The sequence below is a fragment of the Zootoca vivipara genome, chromosome 1, assembly GCF_965207765.1.
Source record: "Zootoca vivipara chromosome 1, rZooViv2.hap1.1, whole genome shotgun sequence".
Classification (NCBI taxonomy): Eukaryota; Metazoa; Chordata; class Lepidosauria; order Squamata; family Lacertidae; genus Zootoca; species Zootoca vivipara.
In genome coordinates, this window is record NC_142582.1 from 89,835,845 (window position 1) to 89,861,263 (window position 25,419).

General features: G+C 40.2%; 1 protein-coding gene across 3 annotated transcripts in view; it reads left to right on the plus strand.

Annotated features, from left to right (window-relative positions):
- SIPA1L1 (signal induced proliferation associated 1 like 1) overlaps positions 1-25,419 on the plus strand; it is a 154,185-nt gene that overhangs the window by 76,596 nt on the left and 52,170 nt on the right. For 2 of the 3 annotated variants that reach the window (XM_035113061.3, XM_060273729.2), the window contains exon 3: positions 13,484-13,552. The exons of the other annotated variant lie outside the window; for it this stretch is intronic. The gene's annotated coding sequence lies outside the window, so the exon portion shown is untranslated. The remainder of the gene's footprint in view (positions 1-13,483; positions 13,553-25,419) is intronic. 3 annotated transcript variants of the gene reach the window in all.

Genomic DNA, 25,419 nt, shown 5'->3' on the forward strand with positions numbered 1-25,419 from the left:
TGTGGGAAGAACAGAGTGAGGCATTCAATATCATGTTCCATCGGTGCAGACATTTCAGCTTGCCTCTTCTCCTCCCACTGTGTGCTGTTCAGTGGTTCTCTCGACCCTCCAGAGCAGATTTGGGAGAAGTCGGCAGGAGAAGAGGAAAGGAAAACCCCATTGTGCTAGTAGAAGCCCTTGTGCTGGCTTCTGCTGGCACACTGGGTTATTTAAATCTGGGGCCACAATGTTTTACTATTGCAAATCTAGCCTTTATCTCCTAGACAACACTTACAGTACCTTTTCAGATATTCTTAAAGTAACCTGTAAGCCAAAGGGAGAACCTGACAAGTCTCTAAATACGCTCATCGTATTTAACATATACTCATCAACTTCAGGAACATTGGATGCAGCTGGAAACAAAGCATATGGTATCTAAACATTTTCTGTACATCTTAAAATAGCACTAAGCTGGCTGCTGGACACTTCCTATAGATTAATAACCATCTGGGCTTTCAGTACAGCCCAGCTGGCTATTAATCTGCAGAATAATATAATGGACACGAGCTTGTTAGAATTTGGCTGCTATTTGGCTGTTCTTTTGTGCATTCTTTGAGCAAAACAGAGAACTACTGTAATTGTCTTGGGCTGTGGTGTTGATCACACCTACTTGGAAGGTAGCCCTGATGAAATTAGCTGGACCTAGTTAATGTGAGTGGGACTGGAAATTCTTGCTTGCAGAAAATAGGTGGTTGCTTGCTTGCTTGCTTTTCAACTTTATACTGTATTTTTGTTATGACTGAATCAGTAGTGCACACTGAAGTACCGAAATGCAAAAGCTTTGTGCCAATCAGAGGTGCTGATATCTGGAGGAATTTACTGACATTTGTCTTCTTTCTGGAAAGCAGGCATTGGACTAAAAATAACAACAACCCGGTGATCTTTCGGTACAACCCTGTTTGACACAACTTATGTAAAATGTGCTCAAACCTGCATTGAAATCCTAAGGGTAGATACAGTGATGCACATTTAATTGTGTAGAATTGCTAGGTCCCAAAGGAGGAAATATTATGGATGGGCTTTTCTAACTACAAAGAGAAAATGAAAGAGAAGTTCTCTGAAGCCATGTTCGGGAGTAGATGCAGAAGTACATTTACTAGTAACAAGTATACTGGGGCAAGTTCCTATAAAAGCAAGAAGCACTTTTTCTTCCCCAGTGGGTAAGATTGCATGGGGAGCTGTTCCCTTTGTTTCTAGCTCTAGCAGGGGAACAGTTTATTGCTGGGAGCAGAAGGGAAATGTTGCTGGGTATGAATCTTTTTCTGCATCAGCCATTACATGCCCACATGCCACTTGCACCAGTCCTTTTTTTCCAATATACCATTGACAACATATGATTGTTGTTCTCATTTTAATTAGTGGGGTTTTTTTTAAAGCCCAAATGTTAGTATTGTGAGATGCTGAGGATGATTAAAGTAACACCATTCACACACAGCAGAATGCTGCAGTTGGCAGTGAGCTGTATGACAATTGCACTGCTGTGAAACAATGTAGTAGCACTCTTCTGGAACAATAATAATTGCCAAACAGTTATCAGAGTTTATCTGACATTTCTATGGTAACAAATCTCTTATTTCTACATCTATGTTCAGGTACATTTCTTTCTTTTTTTAAAGAAAAGCTGTCATCTGAATCTCTTTTATCTATCCTTTTAACTTTCAGTGTTTACTGTGGTGTGTAATGTTTTAGAGAAGTAGGCCATAATAGCTTTCTTTGAACCTTCAAAGCAAGGTGCAAAGGGAACACTTGCACAGCAAATGCTTATTTGATGCTCAACAGCATATTTTTAATATGCCATGAAACATGAAGGCATTGCTGCATGCATGCTTACTTGCATTTTGACATTCAGTTGCACGACAAGTTTTTAACCAGAGGGTTGACAGGTTGGGGGTGGGGTAGTGAAGCGTATTTGTTGTTGCAATCAAAAGGAAATCTCTGCGCGAGTTTATCTGGTCCAAAAAAAGACAGGTGTATAATCTCAGGATACTGCAATTGGAAATCAAAGTTAAAAAACAAAACAAAAGAGTTTCGCTGAATGAGGGCCAACTGTGGTAGAGCGTATTCCTCTTTTTAAGATGCAAGATTTAGAGATGATCTTTTGTTCTTTCCTATACAGTATTGTCATGTGTATTAGTGAAAGACCCTGAGGCCTTTCCATAATTAATGATACTTGATCATGACTTCTTGCAGTTTATGTAATTGGGTGCCTTTAGATTAAGGTTACCAGATTTTTTTCAATGAATCCGGGGACACTTTTCAACTTCAGTGGATTTTGTATGGGGACTGATTTGTAAATCTGGGGACGTCTGGTAACCTTACTTTAGATAGTAATTTTGGTCCTCAGTAAAGGTAAAAAATGACCTCAGAGATCTTTGCAGACTGTTTCTTCATTTTATCCTGAATAAATAGAGATTGACACCATAATAATTTCTGTATAATTAATTTTAGGTTTTTTTAGGTCAGTTTGGTTGCTTACCAGTTTTTGCTTTAAATTTTGTCAAATTAGACTGGCAGTGGGATACTGTTTTGCCATATGCTTTGTTTCTCATTGCTGTATTGTGTTTACAGCAAAACAAACATAGCTGAAAGCAAGGCTAACTTCTCTTCTTCTTTGTGCATTTCTTTTTGTGTGTGTGTAAGCCTCATACCAGTGACCATTGGGTGGTTTTAGTTTGGCACTTATTTTGTTCTTATATGATATGTTTTGTATTTTATTTTTTAAGTAATATTCCTGGTTCAAATCAGCATGAGAAAAACAAATTAAATGTTTAATTTGTTGCCTCAAAGCTTATCAAAGCCCCCTTTTCAGCAAATTGATTTGGTGGGATTAAGTTGTACGTTAGGATGAAAATGTGATGTGCAAAGCCAACAAGTATAATAACATTCCATAATGAACTACTGTAAATTATATGGACAGGAGGGAGGTTCTGCTGCAATATCCCAAAATGACTAAACTCAAGTGATGTATAGTAATTGGATTACTTTAAAAATAAATATATTTCAAAAGGAGGAACTACCACATGGTGTTTTATGCACGCTTCTCATTTTTGTGTGGCTATGCCCTCATGCTGACATAAATGGAAAAGATGAAGCCACAGTCTAGGTTCAAATTCAGATGCTTTTGTTCCATAGACTAAGATTAGGTAAACATTAGGTTGAGGTGCATGTATAAAGTTTAGCCTAGGCTCAAACTTTTAAGCTGACTCATTGGAACTTGAGAAGCTGAAAACAGAATGTTTTAGACCCATGGACACATTTGTGGGTTTTTGTTTTTGTTTTGCTTTAGTGCCTTGGGTATTGTCAGGGGATTGTCGCAGCTACTCCTGAGTAAACATGCCCAGGTCCGTTCTGTCTTTAACGGTTTTATTGTGCATAGTATGTACAGTGCATAGCAGGAAACATGACCTCCTAGTCACTCGCAGAATCCGGCAGTGGCACCCTTCTGCTCCGGGGCCAGCATAAAAGCTTGGGCACCCTGAAACGCCGCCTTCTAACCTTTCATTTGGGCGCGCGCCTCAATTCGGGTGGGTGCCGGAAGCGGCTGTGCTCCCTCTCCTACTTGTTGGCTGGAGTGGTGCAGGGGCTCTGATACATCGCTGAGCCGTGCCTCCTCCACTCCGCTCCCATCCTCATTTCCTCCCCCGACCCGCTGCTGCCGCTTTCGCTGGGCGAAGTGCTGGTCAGGATGATGGGGGGAGGCTCCCTGTAGGGGAGTCCCCCTGACAGGTACCATCATGCATCCCCCCCCCCCGGATCAGCCAGAGAAAGATGGAGAAAAAGCACACACATACACAATACTTGCTTTTCCAAGGGATCTAAGTAAAAATCAAATCCGGTAGATTTAATTTGAGCCTTGAAAAGCCTAAAGTTAAGCAGGAAAGTGTCACCCTTCCAGCTTCCTCCTTTAACTGTTTGCACTTTTCAAGAGGAAAAAGAAGTAACTATTCTCATCACCTCATGACCAAAGGCAGTGTGTGGGGAACTCAGAGCTTTCATGGGGACCAACAGGAAGACCTCAAGGGCCACTGCACTCACAGCTACCACATTGGCTGCTGCTGCTGAACAATAAGCTTTACTAAGCCTGAATACGACCCAAAATGTTGATCTCAGAAAAGGTCTTTAGAAATTCCAAGCTTGGTCTGATGTGTTATGTTTGGCCTATACATTAAAGTTCTATGCTAAGCTTAGTTTTGAATCTCTTGGTGGCTGGCGTATTGAGTAAATGCGGAGATGAGTAAGACTGGAAGAAGCAGGGAGACTCTCTGATTTCAGCAAAGTAAAATGTCTGGGTCATTGAGATATTAGACAAACATAGGTAATGCAGTGCTCTGTTAATTCCTTTAAAAGGAGTTGAAAGGAACTGCTGCTGTGTGATAGCATCAAGCAGTATCGCTGAGGGATATCTATTAGCTGATTATGCCATGCTGACACAGCAACTAGAGATGCTTCCCCCCCCCTTCCTCCTTGAAGCTTCTCAGCTTAGTACAAAGTCACCTTCATGGGTTTGTTTTTTTGTAATGTTCCAAAGAATCTTACAGTGGCAGTGCTTGTGTAAATGGAATACTTAATATAACAAAAAAATTATTTATATAGCCCATTTCAAGTTTTCAAATAGTTACTCACACATGATCTCAGTAAGCCTCACAGCATCTCGTATTATTCCCCATATTGTCAATTAGGATGATTTACCTAAGATGTCCTGTGAGTTCATGAATTTGTGATTTGGGACAGTATCCAACAAACATGTCCTGTCAGCACAAGGATTTCCCCATCCCTCCCCAGATCTTCTCCGGAATTTTGGGGGAACCACTAGAACAGGTTTAGGGGAGGAGAGGGGGGAAGTCCTGTTGCACAAGGAGAAATCATTATATTAATGACACGTAACTTCGGTACTACTTTGGATAGAACTCTAGAACACTACCTACACCAGTTTGCATAATGCTTAAGCTTATATGCTTCTCTCTTCTTCTTTTTGTCAAAAGTTTCTGCTTTTGATTTTATGTTACAGGTGGCACCCACTTTGCATGGAGGGTCCGTTACTGGCCCCCACGCACGTCGGTGGAGTGCGCATAAGCCTGTTCTGTCCCCCATTGAGCCTTCTACCACGTCCAAAAGGACCCACACATCAATTGGATGTGTGCAAAATGGTCACTGCCTGAGATCACAGTTTCCTGTGATGATCAAATTGTGGCTTGTTTAACCTGTGTTGTGTTTGACAACCAACAAGAGCAAACCATGTTTTCAGATTCTGGTTTGTTTTCATCCCCTAGTTTAAACAGACCATAGTTCCCCAAGTTGGGAGAACATGGGCAATTCTTTCCTTTTATATCTAGACTACACTACATCATCTTTAGATGTGTCAAGTACTAACTGTGTCTCTGGGTAACTATTTCCAGTTACTTTCAATTAAGTTAGCACTTCTAAACATTTTCTTCAAATCATATCTGAAGGCGGGGATGTAAATAGTGTATCCTCTTCAGCTGTATACAAGATGCTTTATGGCACATTCTTATAGTTCATAGTAAAGAGCATTTTTAAAATGTCTCTGAAGTGTATATGTTTAGTCTGAATAATAATTGGAAGCTTTTGTACACACACCAACAACATTTCACTGCCATGGAAGGTTTCTCTCCCCCCTTCCCCTTTATTGTAATGTTGTTATCTGCCACTCATAGGAATTCACATCCATTGCCTAATCTATCTTTATTTTCTTATGAAGCCCAGCTATCCAACTGCATTCTGGTTAGTATTTCCACTAACGAAGAAAAAATTCTAACAATATTTTATATATATATATATATATATATATATATATATATATATATATATATATATATATATATACCGTGTTTCTCATATTATAAGACATGTCTTATATTTATTTTTTCCTCAAAAAAACACACTATGGCTTATTTTCAAGGGATGTCTTATTTTTTTCCTCCTCCTCCTGCTGCGGCCGGCATTGCTGCTGCGCCTATCACTATGTCTTATTTTCGGGGTATGGCTTATATTCCTTGAATGCTTAAAAATCCTGCTATGGCTTATTTTATGGGTATGTCTTAAAATATGAGAAACAGGGTATATATATATATATATATATATCTCAAGGATAAAGACCTTCCTAGTATAGAATATTGGAGCACAGATTATTTTGCTCTGAACATGTTGCATATAGTGGGTTTCAGTGTGGTGTTAAACTGTTTGCAAATCAGGTGTCACTAAGATTTGCTTGCCTAATATTAACCTGCCAATGTTCAGCACATTTGATATTCATGGACTCACCTGTAGCATTCTTTTGTTCTCATGAACCCTACCTAATTTATAATTAATAAAGTATGTTGTACATACTTATGCAAAGCAGATTCCTTGGATTCTCTTTTGCAGTTACAGAATGTTACCCAGAAATATACTCAGAGGGTTTGAAACTCGCTTCATGAGCGCTGTGACCTGCTCTGTTCCAGTCTTGCATGAATTTCCGCAGCAGGGACTTGTAAAGTTGCCAGCTGGGTGCCTGTTAGATATCTTCAATTCATTAAGCATTACACTCTTGATTTAGCGGTTAGATAAGAGACTCAGTTTGAAAAGCTGTGCTTCAATCATTTTTTGGATCCAGTGTGGTGCCTCCTAAGAGGTGACATTCTTGCCTGGAGAAAATAGCACTCTACTCATTATTTTAGCAATAGAAGGGATGTGTTGCAGCCGGCTTGCTTTAAACTAGAATTCAGTCCATTCACACTTCCAGTCCGCCTTCTGCATTATATTGGAGCCCTTCAGGCACTTACAAAAACCACACTAAATCTGGATTAATTAGTCCAGAATAAATCCATTCCCTGCTTCTGACCTAAATGCTAACTTCTTATAATTGCAACTTCGCACATTAGGGCTTTGGGCAATTCACCAGGATACCTGAAATGCTTAGCAGGGCAGAGTGCATCTTTATCCCAACTCCCAGTATGCCAGTTGTTTCTTGAAAGTTTAATTGAGCTGGAAGACTAAACCCACATAATTAAAAAAAATGGGTATCAAGTGACTTCAGCAGAAAATGTCAGATCACGGTGCATTTCAAGCTAAGGCACTCTTCATTGTAGGTTACAGTATGACATTAATAATAAAAAATGAACTCAATCATACATATACATACTCAATTATCTTATTAATAGAGAGAAACAATGTAAAACGTCCTGCAAACATGAGAAAATGGATAACCATATAAAGCTCCCATATAGTTTTTAATAACAGTTTTTTATTTGGGAGAGAAGACTGCACCCTGTACATAATTCAGCAATAAGGGAAATTGTTAAGTGATTCAAAGTGTACATGTCTACTCAGAGGTAAGCCCCCTTGGGTTCATGGGAACTTATCCCAAGTATGTTTGTACAGGATTGCAGCCTAGTTTGAATGAATACAATCTATTATTACTAGTTATTTTCTTAGTACTTACTAAAGACAGTGGTTGGTAAAAAGTCTTTCTACTGTTCTTAATGAACCCAAGTGGTTTTGGGGGTTTTGGATTAAGAAATGTATTTTATTTTATTTTAGTTACAATTGAAAATTGAAGAAAAATACTCATAATTCTTGCTAACGAATTACAGTATGTAAAAGGTTCCATTCTTTGCAACAATATACAGTATTATACACTGGATGTTAGTGAATTAAACCTGAAAGTGTCACTTCCCTATCTATATAGGCCAAGCTAGACAGTGTAGTTAATGTATTTTGGTTTTATTATTTAAATAGTAACAGAGGAGAGGCAGGGATATCAGTACTGGGACTCCACCATGTTGAAAGTGTGTGGCAGTGCAGAGTGGGAATTTTGGTCCCAGAGAGAAGGAAGATGATACAGCATGGAGATGTGGAGGGGAAGAATGAGAAGAATGAGGGGTGGGAAGTAGTGTCAGATAGAGGGAAGGTTGAGAAGCAATGGGAAGGATGGATGGAGATGAGTTGATAGGGGCATGTGCTCTATGTGGAGAAGTAATTTTCCACAGGTAGATAACCAATATATTTTAAGTCCAGTGCATCTATTTAACTTTCTTTGGCAGCCAGCCACATACTGTTTCTAATAGGGTATGTGCTTTCAAGGAACGGGGGAAAGGAACTTACTTGTAAGAGGACAAAGTTGCTGGCAATCAAACACAGTCTGTTAGAAGCTCTGTTTCTAAATCCACCATGTCTAAAACTGGCAGCCGGAAAGCAGAGCAGAATCACAATAGTGCAGTAATGTTGTTTTATTTTCTTAAACTCTTTATTTAGTCAAATTATTAGGTTTCTGTGCCTGGAAAGTTCTGATGAGACTCCCAGAATATGGCAGCCACTTTTCCCTGGAAGTATCTAGCAAATATTTTACTCAGGTACCGTCTTGTTTCAATAAATAGACGTTTAGCTGTCCCAACAACATACGGATTCTTGAAATTTACCGTAGCAATTTAAAGTCTCTCAGACGCCTATGTGGAGAGGCCATGTGGGGAAACATTGAAAGTGAGTAATGCACAAAGCACAGGAACTTTGTGATAAGATAGGAGTTCTCATAATTGGTGGATACTTTCCTTGCTTCTTTACTGTGCTTTGCTATGTACAAGCCAGTAACTGAAATAATTTTGTGTTCTTATATGTGTGGCTTTTGATGAATAATGAAAATAATAAAAATCATTGGTGTTTTTTTTTGAGATTTCTCTCCTAAAGAGATGTGTCATACCAAACATACTTGGAATTTTGCTTCGACTACATTGCAATGTAAACGTACCTTATACAAAGACTGTTCCACTCACAATACGATAGCACAGCAAAGGAGATGTGTCATATGACAGATGATGCACTAGAATTCTGGTAAGGTAAACAATGTTGTGACACTGTAGTGCTAATCAGATGATATACCTGTACAAGGAATGACAAGGTGAGTAAGCGCTGTAGAGCTGCGTGTGTCAGCCATGAATGCTGCACCATCAACCCTCCTGTGTTGAGCAGGAAGGTCTATGGACCTTCTAAGAGCACTCAGCTGAACAGGATCCTTGATAACACAGCATGTCTCTGCATATCAGTTGCTGGGAATCTTAAGTGGGGAGAGTGTTGTTGCACTCAGGTCCAACTTTGAGCTTCCCGTGAACACCTGGCTAGCCACTGTGAGTACGGGGTAACATAAGAAACTTATGGGGTATGCATGGTAGGGACAGGGTTGTTGGGGGCAGGAGGTGACATTCCCCACCCCATGTTAGCATTCCCTGTACAGATAATTTTGTGAGAAAAGCCTGATCAAGCCTCCTTGACTAAGGATGTGGTAGCAATATGCATGCATGAATTTGAGGTACAGTGGTGCCTCGCTAGACGAAATTAATTCGTTCCACGGGTCTTTTCTTATAGCGAAAAATTCATCTAGCGAATCCCATAGGGATGCATTGATTTTTTTTTGGATTTTTTTTTGCCCATAGGAACGCATTAATTGAATTTCAATGCATTCCTATGGGAAACCGCGATTCACTAGACGAATTTTTCGTAAAACGCATTCGTCTAGCGAGGCAACCTCTGCTCGAAAAATCCTTTCGTTAAGCGGAAATTTAGTTAAGCAGGGCATTCGTTAAGCGAGGCACCACTGTATTCTGGATGATGGAGTGAGTTAAAATGTGGGGATAAATAGAGCAAGAAAATAAACTTCTTGGCTTTCTTAGCAGGAATCAAAGCAATATATACTAAGCAGTTTGCAAGAATATTAGTAAATAATAAACTCTTAGACCAATGCCAAATAAAGAAGGGAACTAGACAAGGCTGCCCTCTATCCCCATTATTGTATATTACAACGTTGGAAATACTGTTGCAGAATGTAAGGGAAAACAAAGAAATCAAGGGTGTAGAACTTATAAATCAAAGGCTTTTGCGAATGATGTGGTCTTAACAATGGAACAACCTAACGTAAGTGTTCCCAAGGTTTTTAGAAGAAATTAAAAAGTTTGGAAAAGTGGCAGGCTTTAAAATAAATGTAGAAAAGACTTGTTGATTAAAAACATAGATGAGCAGTCGAAAGAGATTTTGGAAAGGTTGTCTGGTTGAAAGAATAGGTTAAAAAAAGAAGTATTGGGGGATTTGGTTGACAGTGAGAAACTTCAACATATTTCAAGATAATTATATTAACTGTGGAAAGACACTAAAAAAGAGATAGAGATATGGGAAAGAATTCTTTCCCTATTAGGTAGAATTTCAGCCATTCAAATGAATGTATTATCTAAGATGTTATTTTTATTCCAATTGATCCCATTTGTCAACAACCCAAGCTGCCTCAGAGAATGGAAAAAAGATATTTCTATATTTGGCAGGGGGAAAAGTCTAGGATTAAACATAAAATTTTGATTGATAAAAAAGAAAGAGGAGGCTTTGCTCTGCCAAACTTGCAAATGTATTATGAGGCAGCTTGTTTATGTTGGTTAAAATAATTTGAAAGAGAACTATATGAAAATGATGCATAGGTGGTATTTAACTCCGAGTAGGTTGGTTAAAATGTACAAAGTAGGATTAGATCTGTGTTAGAAATGCAGAGAAATGGAAGGAACATTTTTCACATGTGGTGGAAATGTAAAAAGGTTTAAGACTATTGGGGAATGATCTACAATGCGTTTTTAAAAAAAGTTTAAAACAACATTCCCCCAAAAACCCTGAGGCCTTTTTGTTAGGAATAGTTCAGTCTAAAGTTCCCAGTTGTTAGAAAAAAATTATTTATGTATGCAACCACGGCGACTAGAATTTTGCTAGCCCAAAGATGGAACGTGAACGAGATCCCTAGTAAGGAAGATTGGCAACTTAAGCTGATAGAATTTGCAGAAGCAGCAGGTTTAACTTACAGAATAAGAGAGCAAGAAAAATATTTATTCAAAGAGGAGTGGAATTTTTTTGCTGAATATTTAGAAAATAACTCTGTACAATTGAAAATGCTGGTAGCATTTAGATTAATTCAACAGTACTGAATGGTAAATATTTGAAGGGTGAAAAATGGAGAAACGATTAGATTGGTTATAGTAAAATACGCAGGAATGAGAGATAAGTAAAATGAGAGAATGAGGAATGAGAGATATAGTAAAATACGCAGGAATGAGAGATAAGTAAAATGAAGTTAGTTGTTACATTGTATTATGTAAAATGTTTGTTTTGAGATGTATTAACTAAAAAATTAATACAAATTGGTATAAAAAAGAAAAAAAAACTTCTTGAAGTGCTAAATATCCACAGTATTTTCCACGAAATGTTATACTATAAAGTTAAGACATTATTTCTGAGCAAGTGCAGAATTTGATTGTGGATGCATTATTTGAGCATCCTGACAACCTCTATTTTTCTTTTCAGCAAAAAAATTATCTCATCCTCAAACTGCAGACTAGCTCGAGCAATTCCTGGACTAGTAAAATATCTGAAGCCAAAGGGGAATTGCGGCCAGTAGCTGTGGCTTTAGCACTTTGAATTGCTTTTCGCCCTTCTTCATGACCTGCAGAAGCAGAATATATTATATAAAATAAGCAAATACATACAAGCTTGTCTCATTTGCATAATCACACAATCCATCGTGGGTTTTTTTTTTTTTGGCACAGATTTAAATTTGTACAGATAGCCATAGCCCTTAATAATGATGAAATAAGGGGTACCTAATTTTGTAGCAAGTGTAGCCTGCAGCTCTTACTTAGATGCTGAAAATTCTAATGCCCAGGGCAAATCTTCTCATTAAGTGCGTTTTTATTTTGGTGATGCAAAGCATCAAATTGGTGGCATACCGTATTTATTATTTTATTACCTTTCAGAATAGAAATCGTTTGAAGACAGGTTACATGTAGCAATGCAATTTTTTTGAAACTCATGGTAAACAAACAGGACTTCTCACTGTTGGTGGAGAAATGGGAAACCGGAGTAGGATTTGAGGTGGTCCTTTCCATAGTTATGCCTGCATTGGGTTCCTTCTTCTATAAGACTATTTAGCCACTAAAATGAAATATAAAATAAAGTGATTTCTGTTCTAAAATTGTACTATTTTCAAGAAATGAGTTCAGTTAATACCCTTTTGAGCTCATATATTGTATAGAATTTTTATCTCATACCAACACATTTTGATTAATTTGGTAATTCCTTGGAATGTCAATTAAGTCTGTATTCTGCCAGTATATTGGTCCTGGCTGTTGATACCTCGAGTGATCTTTACAGTCAATAGAATATGCATAGCTCTTTTTTCATTTAAATATCACAACCTTTCTCTGTTTAATTAAGTTCTGCTCTGTTATTGTCCTCCTGTTAGATGAAACTTTTTAAACAGAAGCAATAAGGTTGTTACTTGAGGGTGTGATGAGAGCTAGGCTTAAAATGTATGTACAGTACGTTGTACGTTATGTGGATTTTAAAACGTATGTACGTTGTGGATTTTAAAATTGGCCAAGGCACAGGTTCCACACACTGTTTGTCAGGCTACCTGGCATCTCGTAAGCTCACATTTTGAATTGTAATATTGGTGATACTTTATACATGCCAAACTAACCAGCAGACTCTGCAGTGCCAAGCAAAATTAATGTGATGCTAATACTGTTTGTGGACTGGACCACCGGTCGAAGCTGATGGAAGACACTCTTAGCCCCTGAGGCCACCTGAGCCTCAAGTGACATCAATGGATCCAGAAGTACCCCCAAGCCACTCCTTCACAGGGAGTCTAACCCCATCAAGAGCAGACCACCTCCCATCCATCTGTGGTTGCACCCAGAATGGGGGACTTCAGCCTAGGGAGGTTTAGTTGGCTCCCTTCTTGATGCTTTTGCACCACCTTGTGAAGGCCTTTTATTATTCTGACAGGCATTTGTCTTCCCAGGTGGCTGGTTGATTTTGTTTAATTTTGTTAAATAAATAAAAAAAAACTTTTAACTTGCTGTCTCTGTTCTCCAATACAATTGAAAATATCATGGTTTTATTGTTTTGTATTTCTTACTAACGTAAGCCACCTTGAGTGACTCTTTTGAGACAGAAGTATGGATATAAATGAAATAAACCAGCCAAATATACTAAGCGCTATCCAATTTCCCTCATATTTTGCATCTATTGAAGGGATTGTTTTGTGGTTTCTCTCACACACTACTTTTTTTTTTTACACAACAGCAAGGTATCACCATGCTTAGTACAAAGTATACCTCTTGTTTTGGTCGGCATCCCAGTGTGTATCCTCAGGCTACCATTATGCATTTTCAGGAGTTCAAAAACAGTGAATAGATTTTTACAAAATGAAGTGAATAGTTGTTTAGAATTCAATACGTCTGCCCTCTGTTTGCACCCAGTTGGTTTGAACCCTGTCCCTGGATTTTTGGAAATTGTTTCTCTTACATCGACTTAGCCTTTCCACCCTTTCTTCTTGATTTGCATTATCATTGTTGTCTTTTGTAACAATTGATTGCCCCCGAACGTTTTGTAATAGTGGCATATTGTTTGTTTTCTCTAGGTTTTACTTTTTACTGTGTGGATGCTGAAAATGAAGTTCATGAATTTGCCAGGATGCCATGAAACTATAGTAGGTGCTTCTTTCTTTCCCATTGTACCTCTTATATGCCAGATCCATATGTGTACATGTGAAACCATTTGGCTTCATTCCTAGGCTTAAATCAAGACTTCGGTTCTACAAATAGAAAGAGAGGGAGGTGACCTTGGCTGGTTTTCTCCTTCCATTGCAACCTGTTGCATTGCATTCTCTGAAAACCTGCTCTGGAGGGTTTGGGAACAGTGTGGGAAATGACACTGAGGTCTACAGGAGGAGAGGGGACTCGTCAAGTGTTGCCTCCCACTCCATCAGCTCCCAGGATCCCCCTCCTGGTTCAAAAGCCTTCAGTGAAAAGAATGGACATTCCATTTGTGGAAGGGGAATTCTGACTCCAACCCATAGGATAGGGTAGTGGTTTAGGCTACCACGCCAGATCCTTACCTCCTTACTCCTGTGCCGCAACTTCGACAGATGGGCAGGATGTCAGTCAACTGATGGTACAGTGGCATCTTGGTTCAATCAATAATAAAGTTTGTTGTGAGGACGAGGCATCTTGGTTGTAAGTCCTGAAAGTCCTGCTCCCTCCCTGCCTTGCAGACCTTTTTTCACCTGACTGGGAGGGTAGGTCCTTGACTGACTCCAGCTACAAAAGCTGAGGCTTGGGCTAGGGGATTGTTTAGGAGGTTTGTTGGCTGGGGTTGTTGTTGTTGCTGTTAATATTTTATATCTTTATTTTGGATTTTAGGATTTGTGTGGAAGTTGTTTGATTTTGTTGCATACTTTTTGAAGTTTTGTTTATTGTTTATGACTAGTTTTGTTATATTCATAGTTAGGTAGTTTTTATACGTTGTAAGCCACCTTGAACATGGTTTTAACTTTGGAAAGGTGGCATACAAATAAAATGACTGATTGACATCAGGTGATTTGTTTTCCTTTTCTCACATGGTTTGATATTGAACTGTTTGAGCAAATGTATAGGGCTTTGCAGGCACCACCAATCAGCTGGTTGCCAGTGCTTGCTAATCCCTGTTGTGCCTTTGCAAGCAGCGACCATCATGGTGCTTGTAGAGACAGCTGATAGCTGGCTCTTGCAACTCCCTTCTGTACAATTGCAATGATGACCTATTAGCTGGTGGTAATTTGCAAAGGTACAGGGTTTTTCAGGCACCTTTACCCGTCCCACACCTGACAACACCTTGTGGACCAAACGTGGAGGCCTAATTAGGCCTGTGGGCAAAAGGTTCCTCATCACTGCCATAGTATATGATTAATTTTATTAGTGTGTGTTGTTCTAGTGAGCTGTAGAACATACTAAAATACATATTTTTGTTGGGTTCAAATTAAGTCTGGACATCTGAAATAAAATCTGGGTTCATCAGCAAGAAGGTTGATTAATTTCACCTCCTGTGAAATAGCACACTGCTCAGGCAGTTCACTTGAAATGCAAATCTCCTTTTTATTTTTAGCAAACAATTAATCCCTCACAGGGGAATGTGGGTGTAATTGTCAAATCTAGCAAAGGACTGCTATTAAGCCAACTGCAACAGCAGGTGTTGGGTGGAATCTCCTCCAGCCCTTACCAACTATTGTGCTGATTTTTCATTCTTAAGATAGCCAGATGAAGCTCCCACAAAAAGGAAGGTGTTTCATGTATGCCTCCTTTCCTCCCTTATTTATTTTGATTGTTTGGGAGAAGTTTGTCTCTCTATCTTGAGGTTTTGAGTCTTATTGATTTCCTCTTATGTATTTATGAAAGTAAAATTAGTCTGTGCGGTAAAGTTGGGACAATTGATTTTGAAGAAGGGACTTTAATTAGACGTATGAAAATGAATTTTTAGGACAGAGCCTGGGGGCCTGTTGGCTGCATCAGTGCTAGGAGGATACAGTTGCTGGGGTTACCTTTTTCTCTGACTGCTTCCCATGCACTTCCTACAGTGTGCTTTGTATAGCTTAGGTGTTTAACGTGTGTGTATTGTCTAAGTCTAAGAATATACTAGCCATATCTAGAACTGTTAGAATTTCACTGCATTTATATTCTGGGCCAAATTATATGGTTCTTTCCAAAGGTGGTAGGATATTCTCCAGACGACCATAACCTGTAGATCATTTTCAGCCACCTCTTACACCAGAGGACAAGGCTTAGAGCAGGCATAGGCAACCTTGGCTCTCCAGATGTTTTGGAACTACAACTCCCATGATCCCTGACCACTGGCCCTGTTAGCTAGGGATCATGGGAGCTGTAGTTCCAAAACATCTGGAGAGACTAGGTTCCCTATGCCTGGCTTAGAGCTTCTCTTGGCCCATGCTTTGGACCTGAGAGCCCCAGCTCATTATAGGATAGGATTGAGGATATCTTTCTGTTTCTCTCTTTGCCCTGTCCTCCACCTTCCTCCCTCTTTCTCTGTGGCTTATAAAGCAGAAACAGCCTGTCTCCTTCCTCTGTTCTTCCAACCTCACCCTCCTGACATGGGTGGGGAGAAAAACTGCCTCAGCATCTCTTCCAGCCTCATCACAGGAGGCTTTGCACTAGCAGACATGTCACTGATTCCTCCAACACAGCCCCCTCTGCCCCCAAAAGCTTATCTTGCTCATGGAGATAACAGAATGGGATGTGCCATAGTGGGCTGGTAGGGTTGGGGACTTGATGTTTCAGCAAAAACAGCTAGCCAGAAGTCCACTAAAGAATCTTGACTCTTGGACTCTGCTGGTTTTGCAATTTCTGATGACACCCCTGCTGTCCTACTTGCAAAAACATTCAGATGTGTTCTTTCAGCATGTCAGTTACAGGTTGATATAATGTTGTAGTCCAGAGTGATGCAGCAGTTGTAGTAATTGTGGCCTAGCATGTTTTTGAACCTATCCCTGACTTGTACCTCCTGCTCCCAAAGTTTCCAGAACTGAAATTGCTGCTATAGAAGATATTGTCTATACAAACTTTGTGGCTTCTTCTGTGAATGCAGTGTAGAAACTGCACTTTGAGATAAATTTGATGAGTTCGCCTTCATTTTATAAGAGGTGTTTTATATTTTTCAACTGTTCGGTAGCACTTCAGGTCATTTCCTCCACTTCTCCAAAATGTTTGGACTATGCTTCCAATTTTGGATAGGCTTTCTTTTCATTCTCTTGGCATTGTATTCCCCAAGCAATGATCATAGCTTCTGCTGTTGCTTTAATCAGTCTAGCTATCAGTATTACAACACAAAGTTAAACCCTACCTGAGGTTGGGGCAGGGACAAGGTGAGATGCTGGTGTTCAATATCTCCTCCTACAGGCCCAGAGGGCAATGTGCCAGCCAAGTTTGCTCTGGAATAGAAAAAGATTATTCAGGAACAGGTGGGTTATAAACATCATTCTAAGAGTTTGAGATGGTGCTCAGAGAATGCAGAGTTTCTTGCAGAGTTTCTTCCAAAGCCACAGCTATTGGAGACGTTGCTATAATCTCAAGCCAAGTGACAAACACTTAGCAGGTTACTGGCATCTATTTTATAGTATGTGTGTTTTTGTGATTCCTGGAAAAAACATATGAAACTTCTAACTGTTAAACAAAATTGTCAGATTCTGGTCCTTTCACATATAGACCCTATCACTGATTGACTGAGAATAGACTTTCAACCAGGCTTCTGCATAGTCTGAAGTGGAGATTTTCCCACTTCTGCATCAAAAATCATCACTCTCTAATATTGTGGCTTGCACTATAGTTCTAGTACAGGTATAGTTCTAGTAAGTGAAAAAGCTAGGGGCCTAATCTTTTCCCAGTAACTTATCACATGTATTTAACAACAAAAATAGTTGCTTCTGTACAGATGAAAGTTCTCACTTGTCCTGCAAAGCACATATTTTCTATTTTGCATTCTGTATCCAGGTAAAAAGCATGACACAAGAAAACACTCTCAAATATTTGGAGCAATTTCTGCTTTCAGGTACTTTGGTATGAAATATAAAAGTCAATTTATAAATATTGCCTTGGATATCGTTTAGGGCTAAGGATGTCCGCTCTTAAATAATGGGTGAGTGTGTGGTGTGTATGCAGAGCTTGAGAGCAAAGGACCCTTACACTCCCCTTTACCATCAAATGTCACACCAGGATGCCAATGAAAAGGTAGGCAGCAACCTACACAAGAGCCTTCTTGGCATCCTGAAGGACTTGACTGCTGTGAAATAATAGGAGGCCGAGTTAGCGATACTGTTTGATTAGTGAGTTGACCGGCTTCCTCACTTGGTGCTTTGCAAAATCCACTCAGTTGAATGCTTTTCCTTTTTACATGCAAATGCATGTGCGCACTAGTGCTGTCTTTCATTTGCTCGCATTAATTATAAGTTTGGTTAGTCTTTGAGATGCCACAAGGCTGCAGCAGACTAAACACAGTTACTCCTCTGGAAATTAATTATAAATGTATCTGTGACAATTTGAAACTACTTTTGAGTGAAATCAACCCATGTTTCTTACTTCTTTGTTACTCTTAGTCTCTCTGCAGATTAAACATATAATTTAGCTTTAGTTTAGGAGGGCGTGAGTTATCAGGCAAATATGAATTAGTGCAAAATTGTTGTGATTTGCCATATCTCAGCATCTGCATTCTGAAGTGAAGACCCAACCTCCACATTGTGCCGCAGTATAGAGTTTACAGATGAATCACATAGGTTTTGCATATCTCTGCAGTTTTATATTTATCTTTTATACCACTAAAAGCATTAAGTTGATGATAATAGCTATTTCCTTAGTGTGACTGTGTGTGTGTGTGTGTGTGTGTGTGTGTGAGAGAGAGAGAGAGAGAGAGAGAGAGAGAGACAGACAGACAGACAGACAGACAGACAGACAGACAGACAGACAGACAGACTGACAGACAGACAGACAGACAGACAGACTGACAGACTGACAGACATGGAAGATGCTGAAAGAAGGAGCCTTAAAACATGTTAAATTTCATTTTTAATGCTTTTGGTATCTCACATCAGCAGCTCATACCCCTAATTAATTAAATCTTCTAGAACTTTATAGTCATGGAGAGTGCAGCCAATAGACAGGTGATAAATTATGTGTAACTAGTGTATTTCAGCCCGTTCAATAACGGGCGCTAGAAACCTGGGGTTCGGAGAAGCGCTTGCGCAGCGCTTCTCTGAACCCTAGGACCTGTCCTTGTTGTCGGCGGCAGGGGGGCAGCAGCGATTCACTGTGTAACAAAGAGACAAAAATGTAATTGGATGAAAAATTGGAGCTGACTTTAATAGATATTGGTCAAGAAAAGTAAAATAAATTCAGACCTGCATTGAGATACACAAGGCTTGATTGACACTGGATGGAACCCCACAGCCAGCTCCAGATGGAAGGGCAACACAGAGGATGGTCAAGTCTCACAGCAATGTTCTTGTATTTGTATTAATAACACCTGCTAGAGGAGGAGTCTCCTCTAGTCTTTTACCTTTTTTTTTCTTAGTGCAATAAAGCTGGTCCTATTCTATGGTAGTGATGAGGAGCTGCTCGTCAGGGGGCTGAAGGATTCCCATCCAGCCAACTGAGCCTCTGGATCTAGACCAGGGGTGGGGTGGGGGTGCAGTTTGCATTGTGGGAAAAACATCTATTTGCGTGACAGGAAAGGCTTCTGTTCACTCTACTGTGAAGCATACTCCACTGTGTTATGCCCTGCCCCCCATTACGCCCCCGTTCTGCCCTCTTCTGGGTCCAAAAGGACCCATGCTCTGGCGATTGTGGATCAGTTGGACGTAGATGAAATGGTTGCCACCTGTAGGCTAATGGTTACGGCAGTAAAATAAAAGGGCTGGAATATTAATTGATAAATTGCCACCTATAACCTTTTAATTGTGAAAATTAAAGTCCATTGATTTCAGTGGGTTTAACAGGATAGCACCCTATGCTGTGATTTTATCTTTTTAAATTAACAAATTATTGACTTTTTCTCTGTCTCATCTGTGGGAGGCCTTTTTTTCAGTCACAAAAAACCAACAGCCAAATAGGCTTACAAAATTCCATCCTAGAATGAGTTAAAATTACTTTTATAGACCTCTTACCCATGTGACGTTATTATATAAAGTGCAATCAAAAAAATAGTGTGGAAAGGTTGATTAAAGCTGTTCAATGCAGAGGAACAGGCATACGCCTACACATGTGCCTTAGGTAATTTGCTTGTGCGGATTTTGAATTTGAATCTAAATCAGATTGTTTATGTGCATGTGTGTGAGAAGTAAAAATAAAAGCAGGCTGGAAGAGATGTGAATGATTTCCTTACGAACCATAGAGTTGGAAAGGATTTTAAAGGTCATCTCCTCCAAAGTCCTGATCAGTGGCCATCTACCCTCTCTTTAAAAACCTCTAATGAAGGGGAGTCCACCATCTTCTGAAGCAGTCTGTTCCACCGTTGAACAGTTAGTACCATCTGGGATTTCTTCCGAATGTTTGGTCAAAATGAGAAAAGCAGAATATTTGGGGGCAGGGACCTATCCACTGGCATCCACCCAGCATTGTTTCTAACTGGTTCCTTGTTAAATCAAAGTAATCGAATATCACTGCTTACTAGAATTGCTGCCTAACTAGAAATGCCCAAAATAATGGATTTAGAACTATCAGTAGATCCCCAGGGAGAGCTGACTTCAGGCCCCAGGCCCTTTGGCTAAGCAGAGTAGGAATGACCACTGGGAGGAGCGCAAAGAGAAGAAACACCATGATGCATGGTTGTGAAGCAGCACAGCCGGACACCTTCATCTGCCCCAGCTGCAACAACACATGTCTCTCCCTTATCGGTCTCTACAGCCACAGCAGGCGTTGTAACTCCCCAACAGTTTGACTTCACCCAACAATGGATGCCAACCAACCAACCAACCAACCAACCAACCAATGGATTTAGAACTATCAGTAGAATTCCTAGGCAGCGTTCCCTTGGGTTCCATGCAGTATCCTCATTTGCAGATTCAGCAGGCCTTTTAAAAGAATCTGGAGCTTTGACGAACATGCAGCAATGGCTAGAGACTCCTGAGGGGGCTGAGGCCTATGCAAAATCATCTCGGGTGGTTAAGAGAGAACATAGGGGTCTTGATCTTTGTGCAGTTTGTTGCCTGACTGAAGTTACAGAGAGTTCCATGCATATGTAGGGGCATCCAAAGTGGTTCTTCTAACTCAGGTTTGGGGAACCTTTGGCAGGGGCCAAAGGCTTGAAGGGTCTGGAGTTTAAGCTCCTGCTTAGCTGTGAAGCTCATTGAATGGCCTTGGGCATCGCTGTCTCTTCAGCCTACCCTTAGCTCTTTGGAGGAAACATGGGACACAGATGTTATTGCTAGATTTGTATTGTTTTGATTATCATTATTTGCGTTTTGCTGGTGACTTTGAAGATCATGGATTTTGAGGAAGGGATCCCGCATTGATTTACAGCATTAACATTCTAATAATAAACTTTGCAGTGTGCAACTTGAGCATCAAGGTCAAAAGGCTGGTGTGACTTGTGACAGCCAGTTAATAAGGTGGAAATGACTTTACTGATTTTATTTTAAGATCCCTAGATCAGTTTTCATTTCAATATAAATTATAAAAACAAACAGTTAACACAAAAAATAGAGCCACTCCCTTCCCAGCTCTTTCCTAACCTGATTAATATCCAGTACTTTTAAAGCTCTGGCCCCACCCTACAATGTCACTTTGCTTGTTTTTCTTTGCTTCTCCCTTCTCCCCACTCCAGTATTTAAGAGGCTTATTTGTTCCATACCTCCCCTTTGGCCAGGATTCTTAGGGAATTGTTCTTAGATGTTGATTGCCATCCACCAGTCTCATAAAGTTTCAGTGCCTATAGGAACGTAAAAGTTATAAATCTGTAGGCTTGCCATATGTAAGGAAAATTCATGACACGTCCTGGTTTTCGGGTGTAAAAATGGCGTCGGGGAGGGGGGATTTTGCCAAATCGGGGAAATCTCTATTAAAACCATTTTGAAATATGGCAACCCTATGAATCTGGCATAATGCTCAACATGTTTCTTCTTTGACAATCACTGATAAATTGCAGTCAAGCTGGAGAGCACAGCTGACATTAAGACAAGAGCTAGATTTGTTTTTGCAAATATTTTGTATTTCCAGTCAGCTTTACATGTGAAACAGCACAGAGCATGCAGAAATCTCTCCTTAAATAAGCACCAGGCAGCTGGATTTATTCTGAGTAACAGACTTATAAAAAATACATTGAATAAACCCCATTGAATTACCCCCTCTTTTTTTTACTCTTTTTTTAAATGCCAAATATTTACTTTACAGATTATGTTTGGCATGGAGAAATTATTGAATTATATTAAACATGAAATACTGTGTGTCCCCCCTTTTTTCTTCATCTTCTTTTTCTGAGCAATTGTGTTTTTACAGTGAGTTGTGATCAGTTGAAGCCAAGGAAGGAACAGTTACAACATCACCAAACTCAGTGGATACCCCCCCCTCTCTCTCCCTCTCCCTCTCCCTCCTCCCCTCCACTTTCTTCAGAGTTCATCTAGGCACCCCAACTATTTAAATACTCATTTCGAAATAAAAACTTTTCTGAAGAAGTTTTGATTCTCCCCTTCCCCTTGATGAGTATAGCGTCACATAATATTTCTTGCCAACAGTAGCAATTCAGCTATTTAAATCTATGAAAGTAATGTTCTTTTTAAAAGGTTAGGTGATTAATAACCCTTTATGAAGACACTCAATGTGGTCATTACTGATTGTGAGATGTCAGTCTCCTTTTGGAACAAAAATCTGCCTGCACAGTGGGACTTCTGGTTTGTCTCGGCCCCCCTTCAGCACCTTTGTGTCACCAAAATATGCTCTAGAGAGTGTCCATAGACACTCCAGGGCAGATTTTGGGGATGTTCAGAGGGGATAAAGGGGGACGAAAGGAAGGAGAAGCCCCATTGCACGAGCGAACACCCATTTGCAGTGCATTGCTTCTCACCCTGTGTGTTTTTAAAACCTTAATTATAGATTTTAAAATAGCAATTGGCTTATGAAAGGCGTCTTAAACATGGGTTGTTTGGAATGGCTTGTTTAATGAACAGTCTAGCCATTGTGTTGCCTTAGCAGATAAAGCATGGGGATTGTTAACTTAGACATATAAGGCCTATTATTCTTTTAATAATGGATAATAGGAAATTGCAAGGAAAGCGTGTGAATATTGCAGCAAACCTGTGACGCATTTTATTGCAGTTTTAAACATTTTGCCTACATAAGGGAGGCCTGCGACAAAACGTTGCAGCCTAGGGTGCTTCCATTAACTGTTCCTTTTTGACAGCCATGCCCTCTTCCAGATACTGCATTCCATGGAACTCTTTAGAATTTGCTGGTTGTTGGAGGCAGGATATGTTCTGGCTAGAGGTTTAATTACTGTGGTAGCAAGCACTTGTTACTTTTGGGAAGAGGCTGCAGAAAGTGCTGGTTTCCCTAGAACTGCCAGAAGCCTTGATTTGTACACAATACTTCTCTGTCAACGTGGTGCTGGTTCAGCAGCCTCCTTGCATGCATAGACTTGGCAACTATTTGAAGGCCACATTTTGTGTAATTGGTTGAGTCTCTGAATAGGATTCTCTTCTTTGTGTTAAAGGGTGTATACAGCAGAGCAGGATTTTATGCTGACATTCTCTTGCCTTTGTCTACTCCCTGCCAGGGTGCATTTCTGGAGGTGGCTTTTGTTGTTGTTCCTGTTAAGACGCTTTAAAAGACAGGCCATCACTTTGTAATCAGTCCGGAGCCAATGTAGGAAGCGCCGTTTGTTTCAGGAACCTTATAAAATTGGAATTTGAAAGGTGCTTTGTTTTGACGGAAGATAATACATTTGTATTTTAATATGTAAGATGAGTGTAGAAAAATTTCATTCATGTATTGAATCACTAGTTTGGGGCAGGGAGGGTTTGAGTACAGTGGTACCTTGGTTTACAACCATAATCCGTTCCGCAGGTCCATTCGTAAACCAAAACAGGCGCGCTTTCGCCAATGGGGCCTCCCCCCAAAAATTGTTTGTAATCTAAAAAAAGGGGGGGGGGTTGTAATCCAATTTTTTTTTGCAAACCGGGACACGTACTTCCGGGTTTGACATGTTTGTAATCCAAAATGTATGCAAACCAGACTGTTCACAAACCAAGGTACCACTGTATTTGTATTTTCTGTTTTGTGAACCTTCAGGTAAAAATATTGCAGAAATGCTTCAAAATGTTTTCATTTGCTTTTTGCTCTTTGTTTGGGCAACAGTCATAATCGAGGGCTTTGGGCCAGAAAACACTTCTGTGGAACCTCTTGATTTTTCACCCCAGTTATGGTCCCAGAACTGCATCCCATGCTGTTCCAGAAGGTTGCTTGACCTTCAGAAGCGATTTTTCAGAAGGTGCAAGGGGCTGTGCTAGGAAGGAAGTTGAAAACTCAGTTGCACATGCAAAACTCGTGGTTTTATAGCTGCCCGTGGGGGAAATGCTGCGATAATTTGTTCTAAGCAATACTTTTTCTCACACCAGAGTGCCACATGGCTGTCTGGAGCCCCACTGGTGCTAAGCAAATGTGTTATGCACATTGATGACTTGGATGATTTGTGAACCATCACGCCAGATACAGCCCACTAACCATGTATTGTGGGCTACTAAGGTCTTATAAAACTACTTTTGTTTGCTTAGAATAGCAGAAACAGGGGAGCAGCAATAAATGGTTTGAAGGCTGTATCCAGCCTGGCAGTTGTCAGGGGGCTTCTCTATGGCTCCAGTGTAAAACTTCTCTGTGACGATTCTTGCACTGCCACCCATTAGCAGTAAGAGCTTGTTTGTGCAAATAGAGTTCCAATGTGGGAATGAGAAGAAGATTTGGGGTGGTGGGTAGAAAGGCTGAGAGAGGAAAATAAGTTTGGGAACATGAAGCTAGTAAGGCCATCTTTGTAACAGGCTGAGCGAGCCTGATTTGGAAGTCTACTGTTAACTATCAGTTTCATAGCTGCCAAGTTTTCCCTTTTCTCGTGAGGAAGCCTATTCAGCATAAGGGAAAATCCCTTTTAAAAAGGGATAACTTGGCAGCTATGATCAGTTTATTAATATATATTTGGCACCATGAAGGTGACATTTGGATATTCTGCCATCAGCAAAATGTCTTGAGTCATCTCTGAACACTAACCTATGCCAAGGTTTACAAGGAGAAATGCTCTGGGAAGACTTCCTAGTCATCGTCCAGAAGGTTGACTTGGGCTTTACTCTTAATTGGCCACCTTTGAATTTTGCTCAGAAACTATCTCAGTGTTCACCCTTCTTTTATTCCCCTAATCTGGTTTCTTTTAGAATTTTATGTACCTAGTGATTGTGGCTCCTGCTTTCAAGGAGGGGGGTCTCTTTTAGATGATCTGGGGAAAGAGGTGATCTAAGCCATCTCTAATGCAATTGGCACTACCAGGGCAGGGCACCTAGCCTGCTTGGGGGGGGGCATCTTACCCAGCACACTATTCCCCCAAGATATCCCACCTCCTGATTAATCAGCTCCACATAGGGACACTGGTCAGGAGAGTGGAAGATGATTTGGCTCTTTCTTCTTATTCTCTGAGCTTGGCAGAGGAATATATGCCTCGTGTTGCCTTATTTTCAGTCAGGGCTCAGAGTCATTTAGTGGTAGCTGCAACCCCAGCAAACAGGAGGAGCCACTCACAAAGACCCCTCACAAACTACTGCTGCCTCTCTCCGCTACCTATTCATTTCTTCACCCTCTTGAGTGAAAGAACAGCAGGGAGGCAAAGGACCCAATGCCACAGGCAGTGGCAACACCAAAGATGGGTGTCACTGGAGAGGAGAGCCCACCCAAATCATCATGCCAAGGGCTTCACAAAACCTAGAGTTGGTCCTAATTTTGAAAGTGAGATTGGTGATCTGCAGCAACATCTTCTCGGTAGTCACACCAGCTTTTTTACATTAAT